This window comes from Heliangelus exortis, chromosome 11 (genome assembly GCF_036169615.1).
Source record: "Heliangelus exortis chromosome 11, bHelExo1.hap1, whole genome shotgun sequence".
NCBI classification, from domain to species: domain Eukaryota; kingdom Metazoa; phylum Chordata; class Aves; order Apodiformes; family Trochilidae; genus Heliangelus; species Heliangelus exortis.
Window position 1 is genome coordinate 13599671 of NC_092432.1, and position 16859 is coordinate 13616529.

Below are 16859 nucleotides of genomic sequence, written 5' to 3' on the forward strand. Positions count from 1 at the left end.
TTTCCCCACAACCAATGTTTTTAACCCCAGCCCCTCCAGCAGCTCACTCCTGCTCTCACCCCATGGCTCATGACCTGCTGGTACAGCACTGGGAGCTGTGCCATACAATCTGACTGTCTCAGTGATGAAATGCAAAGACTCATAAACAGCTCTACTGGTGTAACCAAGGGAGCCACAGAGGACTTTCTCAAAGCCATCTTCACAACAAACCACTACAGGCATACATCCTGCTCAGAACACTTCAGCGTGGGCTCTCTCCTGCAGGGTTACCAGCTCCAGCAGTACTGCAGGTGATGAACTCAGGCTCCATTCTGGCTTTGCAGTGCTGCACAGAGTTGCATGGAAGCACCGTGGCAGACTTCTGGTGCTTTTCCCTGCCACAATGCACCTCACCCACACTGGTCCTTTGCAACCGGGACCACCTCCATGACCTTTACCCCGTGCCAAGCAGCAGCCTGCATGCAACTAAATTCGCAAGCCAGAATGGTAAGAGAGCATCCTGCTATCTGCACCAGGGATGCATGTAGTGAAATGAGGCAGCCAGGTGCCACTAATTGCCAGGTAGTGGGCATGAGCTTGTGTTAAGCCCACCTGTGCCTGATTAGGGAGGGCCCCTACTGCGCATGAGCGGGATTAGGGGGCCACTAAAAGGTAAGGCTAGGAGCACCAGCTCAGCTCACACCTGAGCAAGCCAGCAGAGAGGTTAGCTGGAGCACTGTGCCCTAGAAGAGGTTCGTCTTGCAACAGATGCATGAAAACCTGTAGCTGACAAAATAAACCAATGCCAGTCTCTGACCCAGAAGTGCAGAAATATTAATGCTTGGATTAACCATACAACCCAGCTGCTGAAGGAAAGCAAGACTGATTTTTACTCCCTGGAGCCACCTTAACTGGATGGCTGCACTTCATTCAAAGGTGGGGTGGGAATTGCACAGAGCAGAACAGCCCATGAGCTGTTGCTGCTGCAGAAGTAATGAGAGGAAGTTAAGAAACACCTGAAGAAGGTCAACTGCACCCATCCAGCAGCCCAAGAAAATTAATTTCCAGAATAACACTGCAGAGCAGCAGCCAGCTCTCCAAACCCACCCAGCCCCCAGGCTCCTCCCGGAGCAGGGGGCACAGCACCGCATCCTGCAGGTCCCATGGGAGAGGGAGTGCATCCCCCTGGCCCCATAGCACAGGCACTGCCTGGTGGGACAGCCCAGGGCCCTGCCTACAGCTGCCAAGGGCAGTGGATCAGAGGCAGGATCAATGCTCCTGCAAAACCATCTCCATGTTGAGGCCAGAGTTGATGAGGAACAGCAGTAAGACAGACCTCAGTGAATTTTGTTTTCCAAAGGCAGAGAGGGAATTAGGAGATGATGATTGGTGCCAACAGCAAAAAACTAAGTTGGTGGGGATTTTATATTTTTAACTATTTTACATTTAATATCCTTGTTCTTTATTCCACAGAGATTTAAGATTTCTTGGGCCTGCATGCTTGAGTAAGGTCACGCATGCATTTAAGCAACTGTGGGATCTAAGCCCAAGTTGTTACTAAGTAAGCAAATATGCTTAATAGGATTTTTAATTTGCCATTACCCCCTTAAAAATGTATTTGTTCTCTGCTAAATAGTAGTAAATTAGCCTAACAGCAATTACTTATATTTCTCTAGCATCTTGGAGGCGTCTCAATACATTTTGCCAACCACAACAATCCAATGAGGCTAAATCAACGGGCACATAAATCTCACAGGGCCTGGTTAGAAGATGGGGTCTTTACAGAAGAAAGCTTCAATTTTTCACTAGCTCACTGAAAAAATGTATTTATAATTTCAAGTGGGAGGGGAGGTACACAGAGGCTCTGCAAGAAGAGTTTTATCTGTTGAAAGGACAAAATCTTTCAGCAGACTTTATTCAACCCCTTCCCTGCTATCTCACATCAGGAAACTGAGGAGCACCCAGCAAGCCTCAGCCCTTCCACAGAAGGTGGCACAGCCTCTCACACACCTGAGCTTTGGCATACAGGGATTGGGAACCTGGATGCCTACACCCGTGCCACGAACCACCCCTTGTGCTGCACCAGATCATCCAGAGCTGCACTCTCCTCCCTGCTGCTCTTTCCCCAGTGCAGAGCTGCAGCAAAGCCCAGCCCAAGACTGCCTGCATCTTTGATGCTGGTTTCAACAGACAAGGACCAACCCTGGAGAAACCTGTATCTCACAGGGACTACAAACCTTTCATCTTGGGACTCAACTGCTTCCCAGAGCCTCCTCATCAAACTCAGAAGGGGTTTCAGCTGAAGACACTGACCAGGAAGATATCTACAAACCATGGCACTAAAAACTAAAACCTCTTGATTTTGGCCCTCCTTTTCTCCACCATAACCTGCAGCATGTGTCACCACCCTTCTCAGACCCAACAATATCCTCGGAACAGCACTATTGCAAAGACAGGCAGGGGAAAGACCAGCAGCACCCAAACACAGGCTGGGCACAGAGTGGTTGAGAGCAGCCAGGCAGAAAGGGACCTGGCAGTCTGGATTGACAGGAAGCTGAACATGAGCCAGCAGTGTGCCCAGGTGGCCAAGAAGGCCAATGAAATCCTGGCCTGGATCAGGAACAGTGTGGCCAACAGGTCCAGGGAAGGGATTTTTCCCCTGTGCTCAGCCCTGGTGAGGCTACAGCTTGAGTCCTGTGTCCAGTTCTGGGCCCCTCAGTTCAGGAAGGAGATTGAGGTGCTGGAGCAGGTCCAGAGAAGAGCAAGGAGGCTGTGAAGGGATCCAGCACAAGTCCTGTGAGGAAGGGCTGAGGGAGCTGGGGGTGTTCAGGCTGGAGGAGATTCAGGGGAGACCTCTTCACTCTCTACAACTCCCTGAAAGGAGGTTGGAGCCGGGGGGGGTCGGTCTCTTCTCCCAGGCAGCTCTCAGTAAGACAAGAGGGCCTGGGCTAAAGCTCTGCCAGGGGAGGTTTAGGTTGGATATTAGGAAAAAATTCTTTACAGAGAGGATGAGAGAGGTTTACAGAGAGGCATTGGAATGGGCTGCCTAGAGCTGGATTCTCTGTCCCTGGAGGTTTTTAAGAGGACTGATGTGGCACTCAATGCCATGGTCTGGTAACCTCGGTGGTAGTGGATCAAGGGTTGGACTTGATCTCAGAGGTCCTTTCCAACCTGGCTTATTCTGTGATTTTGTGACAGGCTTCCCCAGTGAAACCAAACTACCCCAAACAGCCACATCCCAGGCACCTTGTCCTTACCTCTCTCACCACCAAAGAGAGCTGTTCATCTGAGTGGAAGTAGATGGTAATGAAGCACTTGCTTAGGATTTTTTTGTTCCTCCTGGCCATGTCCTGCTGGGGAGAGGGGTCATTAACTCTGCATCACCAGCAGGCAGCCATTCCTTCATCAGCAGGCCACTTGTCTGCTCCAGCCACCTACATTATTGGTTCAAAAGAGCATGCCCAGCCATTATTGCCTGCCCTGGAAACCACCTAATTGGCTTATGAGAAACACATGCCAAGAGCACGAACAGCTCTGCAGCTAATGAGGCTTTGCCAAGTCATGATTTTACAAGTTCAGGGAACTGCACAGCCTCAGGTTCTTAGGCACTGCACTTAACTTTGCTTTCTGGACCAACTGAAGAAGATGGGATGCTTCTAATCCTCATGGTTGTAGGAGAGGAAGACCAGGTCCTCAAAGGGCTGCAAGCCAGATGGAATCATAGAATGTTAGGGGTTAAAAGGGACCTCTGGAGAAGACCAATTTCAACCCCCCAGCCAAAGCAGGATCACCTAGGGCAGGTCACACAAGAACACATCCAGACAGATCTTGAAAGTCTCTAGAGGAGGCTCCTCTACCTCTCCAAGCAGTCTGTTCCAGTTCTTCCTCATGTTGAGGTGGAATTTCCTGTGTTCCAGTTGGTGTTTACTGCCCCTGTGTCCTATCACAGGGCAGCACTGAAAAGAGATTGTTCCCTTCTTCTAGACACCCACCCTTCTGATATTTTTAAAAATGAGTTCCCAAAATACCATTTTAGTAGAGACTTCTGCTTTGCGCTGCCTGTGGAACAAGCTCTTTTTTTTTTATTTTTTTTTTTTTATTTTTTTTTTCTTCTGTTTATTCTTTGACTTGCACAATTTGGGGGCCATTTCTAAGGAAATACTTGGTTGGTTTTCTCTGTCCTCTCAAGCCAGGTACAGGCAGAGACTTCCTTGAGGCCAGGGCACCCTGCCCCAGGGCACCCACTAGCCTGCCCCTGCTCACAGGGTGGGGGTAACTCACTCCTCTACCACAAGCCAAGGTGACAGCTTTGGGACAGAGAAGGGATGAGGGCTGGAAGAGCAAGCTGCTTCTCCAGCCACAGCCATCAACCAAAACACATCCTGGAAAGCACACCTTCAGACTCTGAGCTTTTTCAGACTCACGGTCTTTTTCCACCATAAAAAGAAACACAACAACAAATTCATCAATTTTTCATTTAAATCAACAGATTTCAGAAAAGGTTTGTGTCACATAGGCTATTCAATGGCCTTTCAATCTTTAAAAATGAAACAAAGCATTTTGATAAGTCTAAGCCTTGTTCAAAATGACTTTTCCAAACAAAATCATTGGGTTTGTATTTTAAAAATACTGGCAAGCTGTAAAGGCTGAAATAGAAACGAAATGTTTAATTTTGGAAGAACATATGCTTCATCAGAATTTTTAATATTCATTTCAGAATCTAAGGAAAAACTGATGCTACAGACTTTCTGGTCAAAATCAAAACTCACTTCTTCACCAGTGTTAACATTTCACACTTCTGTTCAGTGTTAATAACATGCAGAAATGCTTTGCACCCCCCAAGCACACGCAGAGAGCGGATTTCTGTTCCATGGCTGCTGCCCTCCGCCCCGGAGGCAGCTGCACCTCAACTCCCTGCAAATCCCCCATCCCATGTGCAAAATGCTTTGGCTCTGGAGGTGACAGCCTGACAGTGACAGCAGCCTCCTGTCAGGACTGGCCAGAGCAGCAGCAATAGATCAACCTTCCTGTCACAGATGCTGTCAGTACCCGGCCATGAGCGGGCAAAGTGATGACTCCGCTGGGACTGAATTAATTGAATCCCAATCCTACAGGTACAGGCATTGTATGGAGACAGGAGCTGGACACAGCAATCCGTGCCTGTGGCAGAGGAGTACCACTTTCATTTGAAAGTACCTCTTTCCCAGAATATGTTAAAAAATAATTAGTAATTGGCACGAAAAAAAAAAAGAATAAATGACAGAATGCTTCATTAAAATTCAAATCTGTGCTTAGCACATCTCCTTCACTCTTCATTCACCCACACTTGGAAAGATCAAGGAAAAGGGAAACGTGGGCCTGGATGGCTGAGAAGCTGCTCTGTGCTGACCTGTCAAGCAGCAAATGTCCTTCCCATCTTCCCCCTGAAAAACAGTCCCTGGAACAACCTGGCAAATGCAGCTCTGGTTTCTGTGCACCACGTGGCCCTTCAGTCTCCCTGCTAACATTGCCTGGAACTACACTGATGGGTGCTTAGTGCCTGTGCACATAAGCAGGACTGTGGCACCCATCAACCTGCCCCAGCCTACCAAAGAGACAGGGGGGATTAGAAGGGGGCTCTCTGCCAGTGGAGGTAATGAAATCCATGAGTCAGTACAAGCAGTTCCAGGTTTCTCACAGAAGGAAGAGGAAAAGGGTTCAGTATTCACATCCCAGTGAGCACCAGGGTTAAAGGGCTTTTTTGGAAAAAGCGGGTGGAAAGAGCAACTCTAAACATGCAGCATGCATAAATAATCCCTCACCATCCCTGTCATGACCTTATTGATCATGAAAATAGGAAGCTGCTCCAGTACAGAGGGATGGGTAAGAGTGCAATACTTCTGTTTCAAGAGCTCCTGTGTTTTAGAGGGACCTGTGGGCTTTGCAGAAAGGGGAAGCTCCAGCCAGAAACTGAGGAGTGCCCAACTTCAGTGAGGCTTTCCCAACCAGCCTGCAGGGTTTTGCTCACAATTTAAAATTGTGCTTTTAATCCCACCCAGATACAGTCAGGTGCAGAGGTGACACAACCACAAAGTGTCATGCGGGTTGTGCAGGGACACCAGGTTACCCACAACCCAAAGGGCTGAGGGGTAGAAAAGGGCTGTCAGTGTTTGTCCCAGTTAAAATCTCCAACTTTCTTGTTCCCTAACATCTTTGACAAAAGGAAGAGTCCTCTTTCAATCCATGGAACATTATCTCCATGGGTCAGCAATGTGCCCTTGTGGCCAAGAGGGCCAATGGTATCCTGGGGTGCATTAAGTAAAGTGTGTCCAAAAGATCAAGGGAGGTTCTCCTCCCCCTCTACTCTGTCCTGCTGAGACTACACCTGGAATACTGGATCCAGTTTTGGGCTCTCCAGTTCAAGGGAGAAAGGGACCTACCAGAGAGAGTCCAAGGTAGAGGAAGGTTAAGGGGGTTGAGCATCTCTTCTGTGAAGAAAGACTGAGAGAACTGTGGATGTTTAGCCATGAGAAGAGAAGGCTGAGAAAGGATCTTATGAATGTCTACCAATATCTGAGGGGTGGGTGTCAAGAGGAAGAGACCAATCTCTTTTCAGTGGTGCCCAGTAACAGGACAAGGAATAATGGCTTGAAGCTAGAACATAGGAAGCTCCACCTCAACATGAGGAGAAACTCCTTTACTCTGAGGCTGAGGGAGCCCTGGCCCAGGCTGCCCAGAGAGGTTGTGGATTCTACTTCTCTGCAGATTTCCCAAACCCCCCTGGATGTGTTCCTGTGTGGCCTGTCCTGTGTAATCCTGCCGTGGCAGGGGGTTGGACTGGATGATATCCTAAGGTCCCTTCCAACCCCTCAAATTCTGTGATTCTATGAATCCCCAAAGAGTGCCAATCCCATCAAGATCCCTCTGAGACCCCCAGAATTCCCCCTGGGAGATGGGGGCTCTGCAGGCAGAGGAAGGACCTTCACCCTCAGCAGCTGGCAGCACACACCAGCCTGCAGGGCCAAATAAATGTTCAGAGCATCCTGGTTGAAGGCACAGGGACTCACATGCAATGGGGGCCCCCAAACCACCCTTGCATTAGGCTTGCTCTCAGGGAACAGCTTCTGAGTCACTTCACAGCCTTCAAACATGGGGTTTTTGTGCTGAGTTATAAAGAGCATATGGGCGAAAAAGCCTTGAAAACATCAGGAATTTTTTTCATCTTTCAGCGAGGTGGCATGGGAAGGGATGGGAATCATGTATCTCACTGGTGGAGCAATTCATGAGTCCCACAGGGTTCCCTGCAAGGAGGCAAGGCAGTCCTAGAGAGATCAATCGCAATTTTATCTACCCTTTTCAAGTTCTCATTTCTTTTTATCCCATACTGCCAGATAAAAATCTCTGCTTCAAACATGGGTAAGGAGATCGAGCTTTATTATACCATTCCAAAAACATTAGACGCTGGAGGCTTCGCCCTTTTATGCGTTCACTTTGCTGGCACTATCCTCTCTGCCCCCCCAAATCTCTTCCCTTTAATATTTTTTTTTCTCTCCAAATCAGAATAACAGGCACAAAACTAATTACGTGATATTTCAGATCCATGTTGTGTTAATGGCACCAGATCGTGTGTGACATTTCCGACTTGTTAGACTATTATTCTCGCTTATTGTTATCTCTGCCGCTCTGAATACAGGCTCAGGGCTTTATATCCCCCCATGCACCAGGCTCCCACCCCCTCCTTCCCTCTCTTGTTCTCATTTATCAGCCTGGGAGGATCTGTGGAATATTAAAGTGGGCCATGCTGGATTGCTCTGCTCATTGTGAGCACTGGTGGAAGCGAAAGTAGAAATGGTGGAGCAGAGAAAGGCAGGGAAAAGGAAATGTCAGCAGGGTCCTGTGGGGAGAAGCCACCACGGCAAGAGCCAGCTCAGGGAAATCACTCGGACTTTAGGTGGAGTTGTGTCAGGTTTTAAGGAGATGTCTATCCATCAGGTAACCTTCCAGTGGTGGCTGCCCAGCTCACCTGGATTATATTCTCTAGGGATGGACAGGACTGCACTAAGGACCTTTCTGATGTAGCTTCATCTCCCAAATGCCTTGCTTGAGAGGACAAACTTGTTGCTTCTGCTTAGACCTATGGGTCTGGCCTTGGGCTGTGAAGGCAGCACACTCAAACTGCTCTCCAGCCTCTGAGCTGCCTCTTAGAGGTGACAGACTGTGGGTCCTGTTACACCTACAGCCTCTGTTGCCGACCATAAACCCAAAGAGATCTCCTTTAACTCTTGGTTTAGTGATGGAGGCTGAGGGAGGTCCTGAAGCACAGGCACCCCAGCAAACATCTGCTGCTTTCCAGTCACATCACAAGGCAGAACTAAGAGCAGGATTTTAGGGGTGATGCTGCCACCATACACCTGCCAGGCAAAAGCCACCTCAGGGATGGGACTTCCTAAGGGAATACCACAGAGCATCTGTTGCCCTCTCAGGGCTGGTTCAGAGTCCCATGGGTCATGAGTAATATGCAATTAATTTGGATGCTTTTAGCTGCTCCTTCACCTGCCTGAAGAGCTCCCATATCGCTAAGCCTGTTGAAGGTATTGGTTGGCCCAGGCACAGCATTTTGGTTCACTTTCTGAATGATTGTGCTCCTGGGTCTCTTTAGTCATGCAAATGCAGAGCTGATTTGCCTCCATGCAGCACTCAATGAGCTGGAGGGTGCCAAGTCCTTCCGGTTGACACAGGCAGTGGCAGCACAGCCATTGACACAGGCAGTGGCAGTACAGTCATGCCAGCACAGAGACTACAGGGAGAAGACTGAGAGTGTCCTTCTGCCCCCTCTCCTGCTTGCTGAGGCTCCTCAGCCTGCCACAAAGCACTCTGTCCTCTCCATCCCAATTCCCCCACTCTCTTCCAGCCTCAGCCTTCCTCCTGCTCCCTGCCCCAGGTGCCCTGGCACCAACCTGAGGAGCTCTGAAACTACTTCTCTCCTGCCAAAGCTTCTCAGGAGACATTTATACTGTCAGCTAAAGCAGGGACAAGGTAAAAGCTTCAGACACAGCTTCATGGTCATCCAAGCTGGTTCACATGTTCCCCTGGCCCACAGTAGCCAGGACCCTCCCAACCCATCCTGGAAACAAGTTAGGGAATGGGATGAGCCAGGGATTGTAACCAGTGAGCTGCATGGGAGAGGCCAAAGTTTGGTTGTATCAGCACAAACCATGGCACATCCCACCCTCACAGGACCAGAGACTGGATCCTGGCTGGTTATATATACTAGAACAAATACAGCCTTGGTACAAATGAGCTTTAGAGAGGAGTCTTCACCAGGAATATAATCTCTAGATGTGTTCCTCTAGGGCTCAATCCAGGAAGAGTTTGCAATCGTGTACTGTTCCCTTAGTGACAAAGATCTGAGAAGGGAGTGCAATATCAAAACCTGAATATTCAGAGTAAATTGCTTTGTATAACTTTGCACCTCTGTCTTGGTTTAAGCCCCATCTGACTCTGATGCCACCAGCAGGGCTAGAAGTCACCCTGACTCTTGGCCAAGGGAGCCCTTGTAATGGAAATCAGGGAGGCCACAGATGCAGGCAGGGCTCTGGACTTCCCAGGAAGGACTACTGGAATATATTTCTGGAATATTGTGTCCAGTTCTAGGCCCCTCAGTTCCAGAAGGACGAGGAAGTGCTTGAAAGAGTTCGGCACAGAGCAACCAAGATGATGAAGGGAGTGGAACATCCCACTTACAAGGAAAGGCTGAGGGAGCTGGGGCTCTGCAGCTTGGAGAAGAGGAGAATGAGGGGTGAGCTCATCAATGTTTATAGACATGTAAGGGGAGAGTGCCAGGAGGATAGAGTAAACCTTTTCTCAGGGGTGACTAACAACAGGACAAGGGGCAATGGTTAAAAACTGGAGCATAGGAGGTTCTGAATAAATATAAGGAAGCATTTTTCACTGTGAGGGTGTCAGGGCACTGGCCCAGGCTGCCCAGGAAGGTTGTGGAGTCTCCTTCCCTGGAGAAATTCAAAGCCCACCTGGATGTGTCCCTGTATGACTTGCTGGAGGTGACCCTGCTCTGTCAGGGGGGGGTTGAACTAATGATCTTTCAAGGTCCCTTCCAGTCCCTGTCTGATTCTATGATTCTATGGCTACCTTGTCTGTAGGGTTACAGGCTATTTAGCAGACACACACAGAGACCTGAAACTTCAGCTGGGAACAGGCTGCTTCTGGAAGCTGCATCTGTAGGGATCTGCTGCAGGAATGGGGTGGTGAGAGCTGCTCATGGGCAGGGTGCTGTGCCACCATGGTGTGGCCTGGGGAGCCCTAGGCAAGCAGCAATTTGTAGTGTGTCCTTACAACAATTCCTGCCCAGAGACACTCTGGCTGCCTTTCTGGCCTGTGACCCATGGCAACACCATCTCTGAGCAGCTCCGGGTTCAGCTCCATGACCCCATTTCTGTGGGCTCTCTCCTCCTGTCTCAGAAACAAAGTCTGACTGGAGACTCTTGGCAGGGACAGAGATGAAGCTGGCCTGGCTGCACCCCCAGCCCTTCTGCAAAGGGTCCCTCACTCCTGTGCTTTAGCCCCAAGCATCCATCTGTGTCCTCTGCCTGCTCCCAGACCTCTCTGCATTGTCCCCATGTCCCCGCTCTTCCCTGGCTCCACAGCTTTGTTGAGAGGAATGGGAGGATGAGCAGCAAGATATAAATAAATAAAACAAAATATGTCTCTGGCTTAATCCTTTTATCTCCAGACTTCTTTCAGTCGTTTACAGAGATAATCATCGCCCAGGCTCTGCAGGAAGCACTGATGGAAGCCAGCACAGAAATCTCATGGCAGCATCCTGCCCTCTCCTCTGCTGTCACTTGGGTGTGAGGCAAGAAAACAAAAGTCTTGAAGAGGGCCAGGCTGGGAGCTGGCTGGCTATGAGGTGAGCAAGGTCAGGGCCAGCAGGACATGGCAGAGAAAAAAAAAGAACAAACTGGGAAGGGGAGAGAATCAGAAGGAAAGCTTCTGAAGAAGAAGAAATGCATAGAGAGAGAGCAAGATAAAATGGCAGTGTAGTAACAAGGAACAGAGTGAGACAGGAAAGACATAACATGGCATAAAGCAAAGCAAGCCTATGGGTAAGTTTAAATACTGCTTTCCTTGGAGACTGACCAAAGGTTGAACTGCTGGTCAACCCCAGGGTCTGGAAGCCCTGCCCAGGGCTGTCCTCTCCTCTGCCCTGGGGTGCAGGAACAGTTGGAGCAATTTGGATTCTCTGCTATGCTCCCAGCAGGGACAAAGCTCCTCTGGGAGGAACAAGGGGTCCTGATGGTCTCTCTGCTACATTCAGCAAGGAAGTGGCAGGGAAGAATGCCCCTCTGAACAAGGGCAAGAGAATCACAGCAGGTTCCTCCTAGGACAGAGCTTTGAGCTGACACTGCCTGAAAGCTGCCCAAATGCTGCAGCAGAAAGAGCTCAGCATGTGCAGTCCTCTTAGCACATGTTGACTCAAATGCTCCCACATAAAATGGCAGCTGTCCCTTCCAGCAAACAGATGCCTTCATGGCTTTAAAGGGCAGTGGATCAAGGTCATCTTTTCCCAAGGGTCAGCCATCTCTTTCTGCTCCTTCAGGCTTGCTAATACGGTGTATCAGTCTGCTGACTCTTCAGCACATCTCTTCCAGACACACTGATTCACATATTGATTCACTTAAGTGCAGCACCACATGTAACCCCATTTTTCCTGTGTTTTTCCCACCCTGGAAAGTCTCCTGTCAGACCCCAAAGGCACCTGCCTTCGAGCCCCCACCCCCTTGGGCTCTAGCCAGGCCTGCCATCTGCAGCACCCAGGAGGAAGGACCCTTCATCCAGGAAACATCAAGTACCTCTGGGTGTGATTTTTAATTTCCTGCAACACTAAGATCTACAGTGCCATGCCAGGAAAAAAAACACTGTTAAATTGCTTGACCTTGTTTTACCCTGCTGTAACTGTCAGCACCTCCAGGCTCAGGTTGCTGTACCTGGGAGGACTGGGCATGCTTTGAAAAAAGACCCCTGCATGTAGCTCACTGGCTCCTGCCAGGGTCTCCAGGCACCACCTGGGCCATGGGGAAGCTGCTTCTGGCTTCTCTCCAAGGGGAAGATCTTCCTGGGATGGTCAGGCTGAGATTTCCCAGGATGAACACGGTGGATTTTTGTGTCTTTGCTTCCTCAAGGTCTCATCTTGCCAACTGCAAACTTGGAGTGGCCCTTCCATACACCTTGAGCAGACCCATGTGCATTGGGAGTGCTTTCTGTGTTAAAACTGCCAACCCTCATCCTGGCTGTCCCCACAGAGGGGAGCAGTGCCCTGGGAGAGAGGCAGGAGAAAACAGAGCCATTTAATTGTCTTCCTACATGGGGCTATTGTCAGTGCTGAGAACATGCCATGGAACCAAAGAATGGTTGGAAAAGATGCAAAAAGCAAACCCCCAGAGAGAAGCTTTCCTGCCAAGGGCATTCAGTCGATCACCAAACATCATCCCTTTCTCAGCTCTCTGATCCTTTGGGTTGTGCTCCTCCTGTTATTCCCTAGCTCAGTGAGGAGGTCATACAGATGAGTTCGGGAGAAAGTGGCTGGGGAAAGGCTTCTCTGGCTGGATCTGTTCCTTGCCTAGCATTCTGCCTGCCCTGGCTGTACATCCAATGCCAGGAAAGTGACACACAGCCCTATTGCCTTTCCCCTGTGCATTTCCAGGAGACCCTCATAAAAATCCAACCTTAGTGCTATAAACCTGTGGCTGATTGCTGAGTAAGCCACTTCCTCCTGGGTGATTTAGCAGGGACTGTTGGTGGAGCTGCAGTTTGTCTGGATTAGAAGAAGAATTCATCAGCCCACCTGCCTGTCTCCTCTCATTCCTGTCTCCACTGCCATTCCCTGCTTGCTGCCCCCATCAGTCCTGCCTTCCTTCTACCCAAACAGTCCTGAGCTTTCAGGAGGGGGAGTAGTCAAGCAAGGAAAGAGGTACTAGGCTGCCTCTGCTCTTTTCTTTCCCTGTCATAAAACTCTCAGGGCCAGCTCTGCAGTCAAGGGAATATTATCTCTCCATGCTGCTGTTAATCTCTTTATGGCATCATTTGACCCTTTCTAACACCCATTGATTTTTGAACTCCCCTTTACGGCAACTCTTTAGATCCCTTTGGTCTAAATTACTGAACATCTGTGCCCAAGGCAAATCATGGCAACAAATAAAGCAACAGGAAAAAGCCCATTCAGTAGCTACGACTTCACTGTCCACTTTTGAGTCCCTACTCCCTCCTTCCCTCTGCGGGCATCCTCCTGGAAGCCGTCCCCCTCCTCCCCGCCCTCCCAGCACAGAGACACCTCACCCTACCCCAGCTGTGCTCTGAAAACAGCCAGGATGGTACCTCTCAGCTCATATCTGGCAGTAGGTACTGAGTCCATCTGGCACCATCTCAGATCTTCCAGCCCCGTGCCTCCCCCAGGCACTGCCATTCTGGGGTGCTGCCCTTTGCAAAGGTCACTGCTATCTGCACGGCTGAGGTGGCCGAATTCCCAACACTTGAAGTCACATCCAGAAGCAGCTCCTGGCCAAGCCTTTCTAAAGCATCCTAACAGAGTAACTCAATGAGAGGTGAAGGCTACTGCTTTTAGTTTACTAGAGAAATGACTTTTTCACTCCAGACTAATATGTTTTAATTTATTTCTGTTTTCCTGAGCTCACCCCTTGTCCAGCAGTGGCTGTCTCCTTGTCTCTTACTTGCTACTTGTCGAAATGAAATACTGAGCTGTATTGTCTACTATTATGGTAAAATACACAATATATCACACTGATGCATTCTGTGAGTATGACATAAAAATGACGAATGTGCTCTGGCCAAACACTGAAATGTATTCAACCTGCATTAGTGCAAAATGAATATTAATATGCTGGAAAGTGGCTCGGGTGATGAGAGTTTTGTGTCATATTAGAGAGGACCCTTCATTCTTTCCTCATTTTTTTAGACAGCATCAGCCCCCAGTCCTGACACAAGCCCCAGGGTATTGAGCAGAGGCTTATTTTGACAGAACTCCAGCCAGGACCACAGAGGTGAAACACTCAAATATGATGCAGAGCTAAGGCCCACAGAACAGATTTAGAGGTTCAGGGTGGTACCAAAGTTAAAACGGTCCCAACTTTCTTTGTTCCACAAACACCTCATGATCCATCTTTCGTATATCATCATCTCCTCCTCCAATTTTTTCAGTCTCTGACTATGTCAAAGACATAGGGCTTAATGGGTTGTTCAGTTCCTCAAATTTGGGCTTGGCTGGATTCACCTCCTGAGCATAAGTTTGTGCCATCTTTTAATAATTACTGTCCTCTATGAGGTGCAGTAGAATAGCTGAGGAGTGCAGTGGTGAAGATAATATGCTTCAAAATTAGGCCATTTAATTTTTCCATTGTGTGATTTCCATAACCACAACCACGTCTCTGCAGATTTATAGAGCACATACAACAGAATGTACCAAGTGAAAAGGAAAAGCAACAATTCTAATGTAATAATCACAAACCCTCCTTTTCCTTAACTTTGATCTGAAAGGTTCCAGAGCTGAAAGTGACTCCATCTAAGGTCTGTACACCATGATTACTGCCCTGGCAGTACCAGGAGCTATACACATACTCATATAGACACTCCTTGCCCTGAAATACATACTATAGAAGTAAAACAAAGTGAGGAGAGGTGAAAGAGACTTTCACCTCATCTTAATCACATCTCAGGTACAGTTTTCACATACAGCTGCTTGGCTGCTGCACCTTTGCCAGATTTTCTGGGCTGCAGTGCCCTGGGCAAGGTTAACCCAGTGTCAGTGGCTGAGCTCAGCCCACTGGGGCTTCATTTGCTTCCAAGGGATGAACACTCCCAGGCCAGGTCTACCACATCCCTTCCTCTCCCTCCAGCAAGCACTTCAAGGGAAGGTGAAACAAATCTGTGCTTTATCAGGGCTTGGGGCTCTCCACTCTGGTCATACACAGTGGTCTGTGGGAGTGTTATCAGAGCAATTCCTCTGCCACAAGTCTCCAGTACAAAACTGGAAAGGCAGCCTGATGGCTTCAGCAATGCATATATCCAACTCTGTGGGCCCCATGGCCATTGCACAAATTAATGAACAAAAAACAAAAAAAACCACCTTAAAAGCAGCCCCAATGGAACTGTTTGTACCCAGCCAGCTCACCACTGCCTTTCATCTCCAGCAAACGGACCTTTCTACAGCACCATCAATACAGGATGGAGGAGGAATCGTTAGATGTGGCACTTCCATCAATATCTCTGAAGGGAACAGGTGATGTGAAAAAAGGTGAACCTGAGACCTCTTCAGACTGGAGACAAAGAAATTACAATGATCTCTTTTTTTGGGATGGGTTAGCATTTTGGTTTATACCTATACCTAATTTATAGACCTAGAAATGTAGCATCCATTCTTCCTTTGTAAATGAGAAGTGGAGGCTGAAAGCTACAACCTTTGCCTAGAAGACTAAATGGCCTTTGGAACAGGCTGATAAGTGATAAAAACAACCTGCAAGAGCATGTACCTTTGCATCACTTAAGATGACCTTTTGGAAGTGAGACATAGGAAAAGGGAAGAAAATCAAGAGGCAAAAAAAAAAAAAAAAAAGATGGGGGAAACAAAATTTTAAAACCAAACATCCACTGTTGGCATTTGAAGCAGCTGCTGCTAAAACAAGAAAATAAAAGCAAAAGAAAAAGAAATTAGATATTTTATTTCCCCCTATCAAACAATATATTCCAGCTAATGGCAGTAGAATAAAAAAAAAAAGTACCCAATGCAGCCTGCAAGAGAGGAAGAGGAGAGAGAACGGGGTAGAGGGAGGGGAGTAAGGTTATTATAAATGTGTCAAACTTGTTTATAGCCCTTTATTAGCAAGTGCAGCAGAAAGAGAGAGGCACCATGAGTGCATTTTAAGTGTTTGGCAGCTTTGTTTGGGAACGTAAATAATCTTTATATTTGGGAGCATTTATGCTTTAAAGAACACACAGGCATGTGCCACCTGCCCCAACAGATTTTTGAAGGACCTTCTGATATCCCTCCTGGGCTCTGCCTCCTGGGTCTGTGACACAAGTGCTTCCCCTGAAGGTCTAAAACCACCTTTGATGGACGAGGCTGCACTGGGATTGTAAAGGGATTTAGGAGAGGACTTGAAACCCACAGAAAACCCTTCTGTCAAGGTCAGATGCTGGGTTGGCTCATCTGCTCCCTGAAGTGAAGGAGGTTGGATTCTTCTCCTTGAGGTGTTGCTGGAGATCTGGAGGAAGGCAGCTCTGACACTCAAGGGAGATGACCACAGCTATGCCCAAACCTCAGCCTCTCAGGAGCAGAGGGCAGCATCAGGGTGTCTGTCTAGCAAAGGACCTGGTCCCCCCTTTTTCTGCTGCTCTCTGTCTCTACGTAACCAATAGGTAAATCACTTCCATATATTTACATGGAAAATACCAGGAATACCCATGCCCTGAAGGAAGCTGGCATCTCATTTTTCACAAGCAGGACAATAGCAGAGATAAACCAGGAGACTGCCATGAACACAAAGAGAAAAAAGGATGCTGGTGCCTCTCCCCACCATGGTGAGGGTGATTCATGCTCCATAGATTCATTCCAAAGCAGCATTTAACACATTTCCCTTTGGTGATGAAAGATTTGCCCTGTGTTCCAGTGAGACTTCCAAAATCACACTCATCATTCTGGGAAATCACACTTGGCTAAATCATCACCTCTCAAGCACGAAAGCAGACACAGGGCTGTGCTCTGCAGAGGAGCTGGACAGCCCGGGTGGCAGGAGGACTGCAGGACCATGGGATGGTGGCAGGGAGGTCACAGGGCTGGGGCAGCCTGGCACCAGCGTGAAGGAGCAGCAGAG

General features: G+C 48.5%; 1 long non-coding RNA gene across 1 annotated transcript in view; it reads right to left on the minus strand.

The window, feature by feature from the left end:
* Window positions 1-16859, minus strand: part of LOC139801040 (uncharacterized) — a 135251-nt gene that overhangs the window by 40763 nt on the left and 77629 nt on the right. The gene's annotated exons all lie outside the window — the stretch shown is intronic.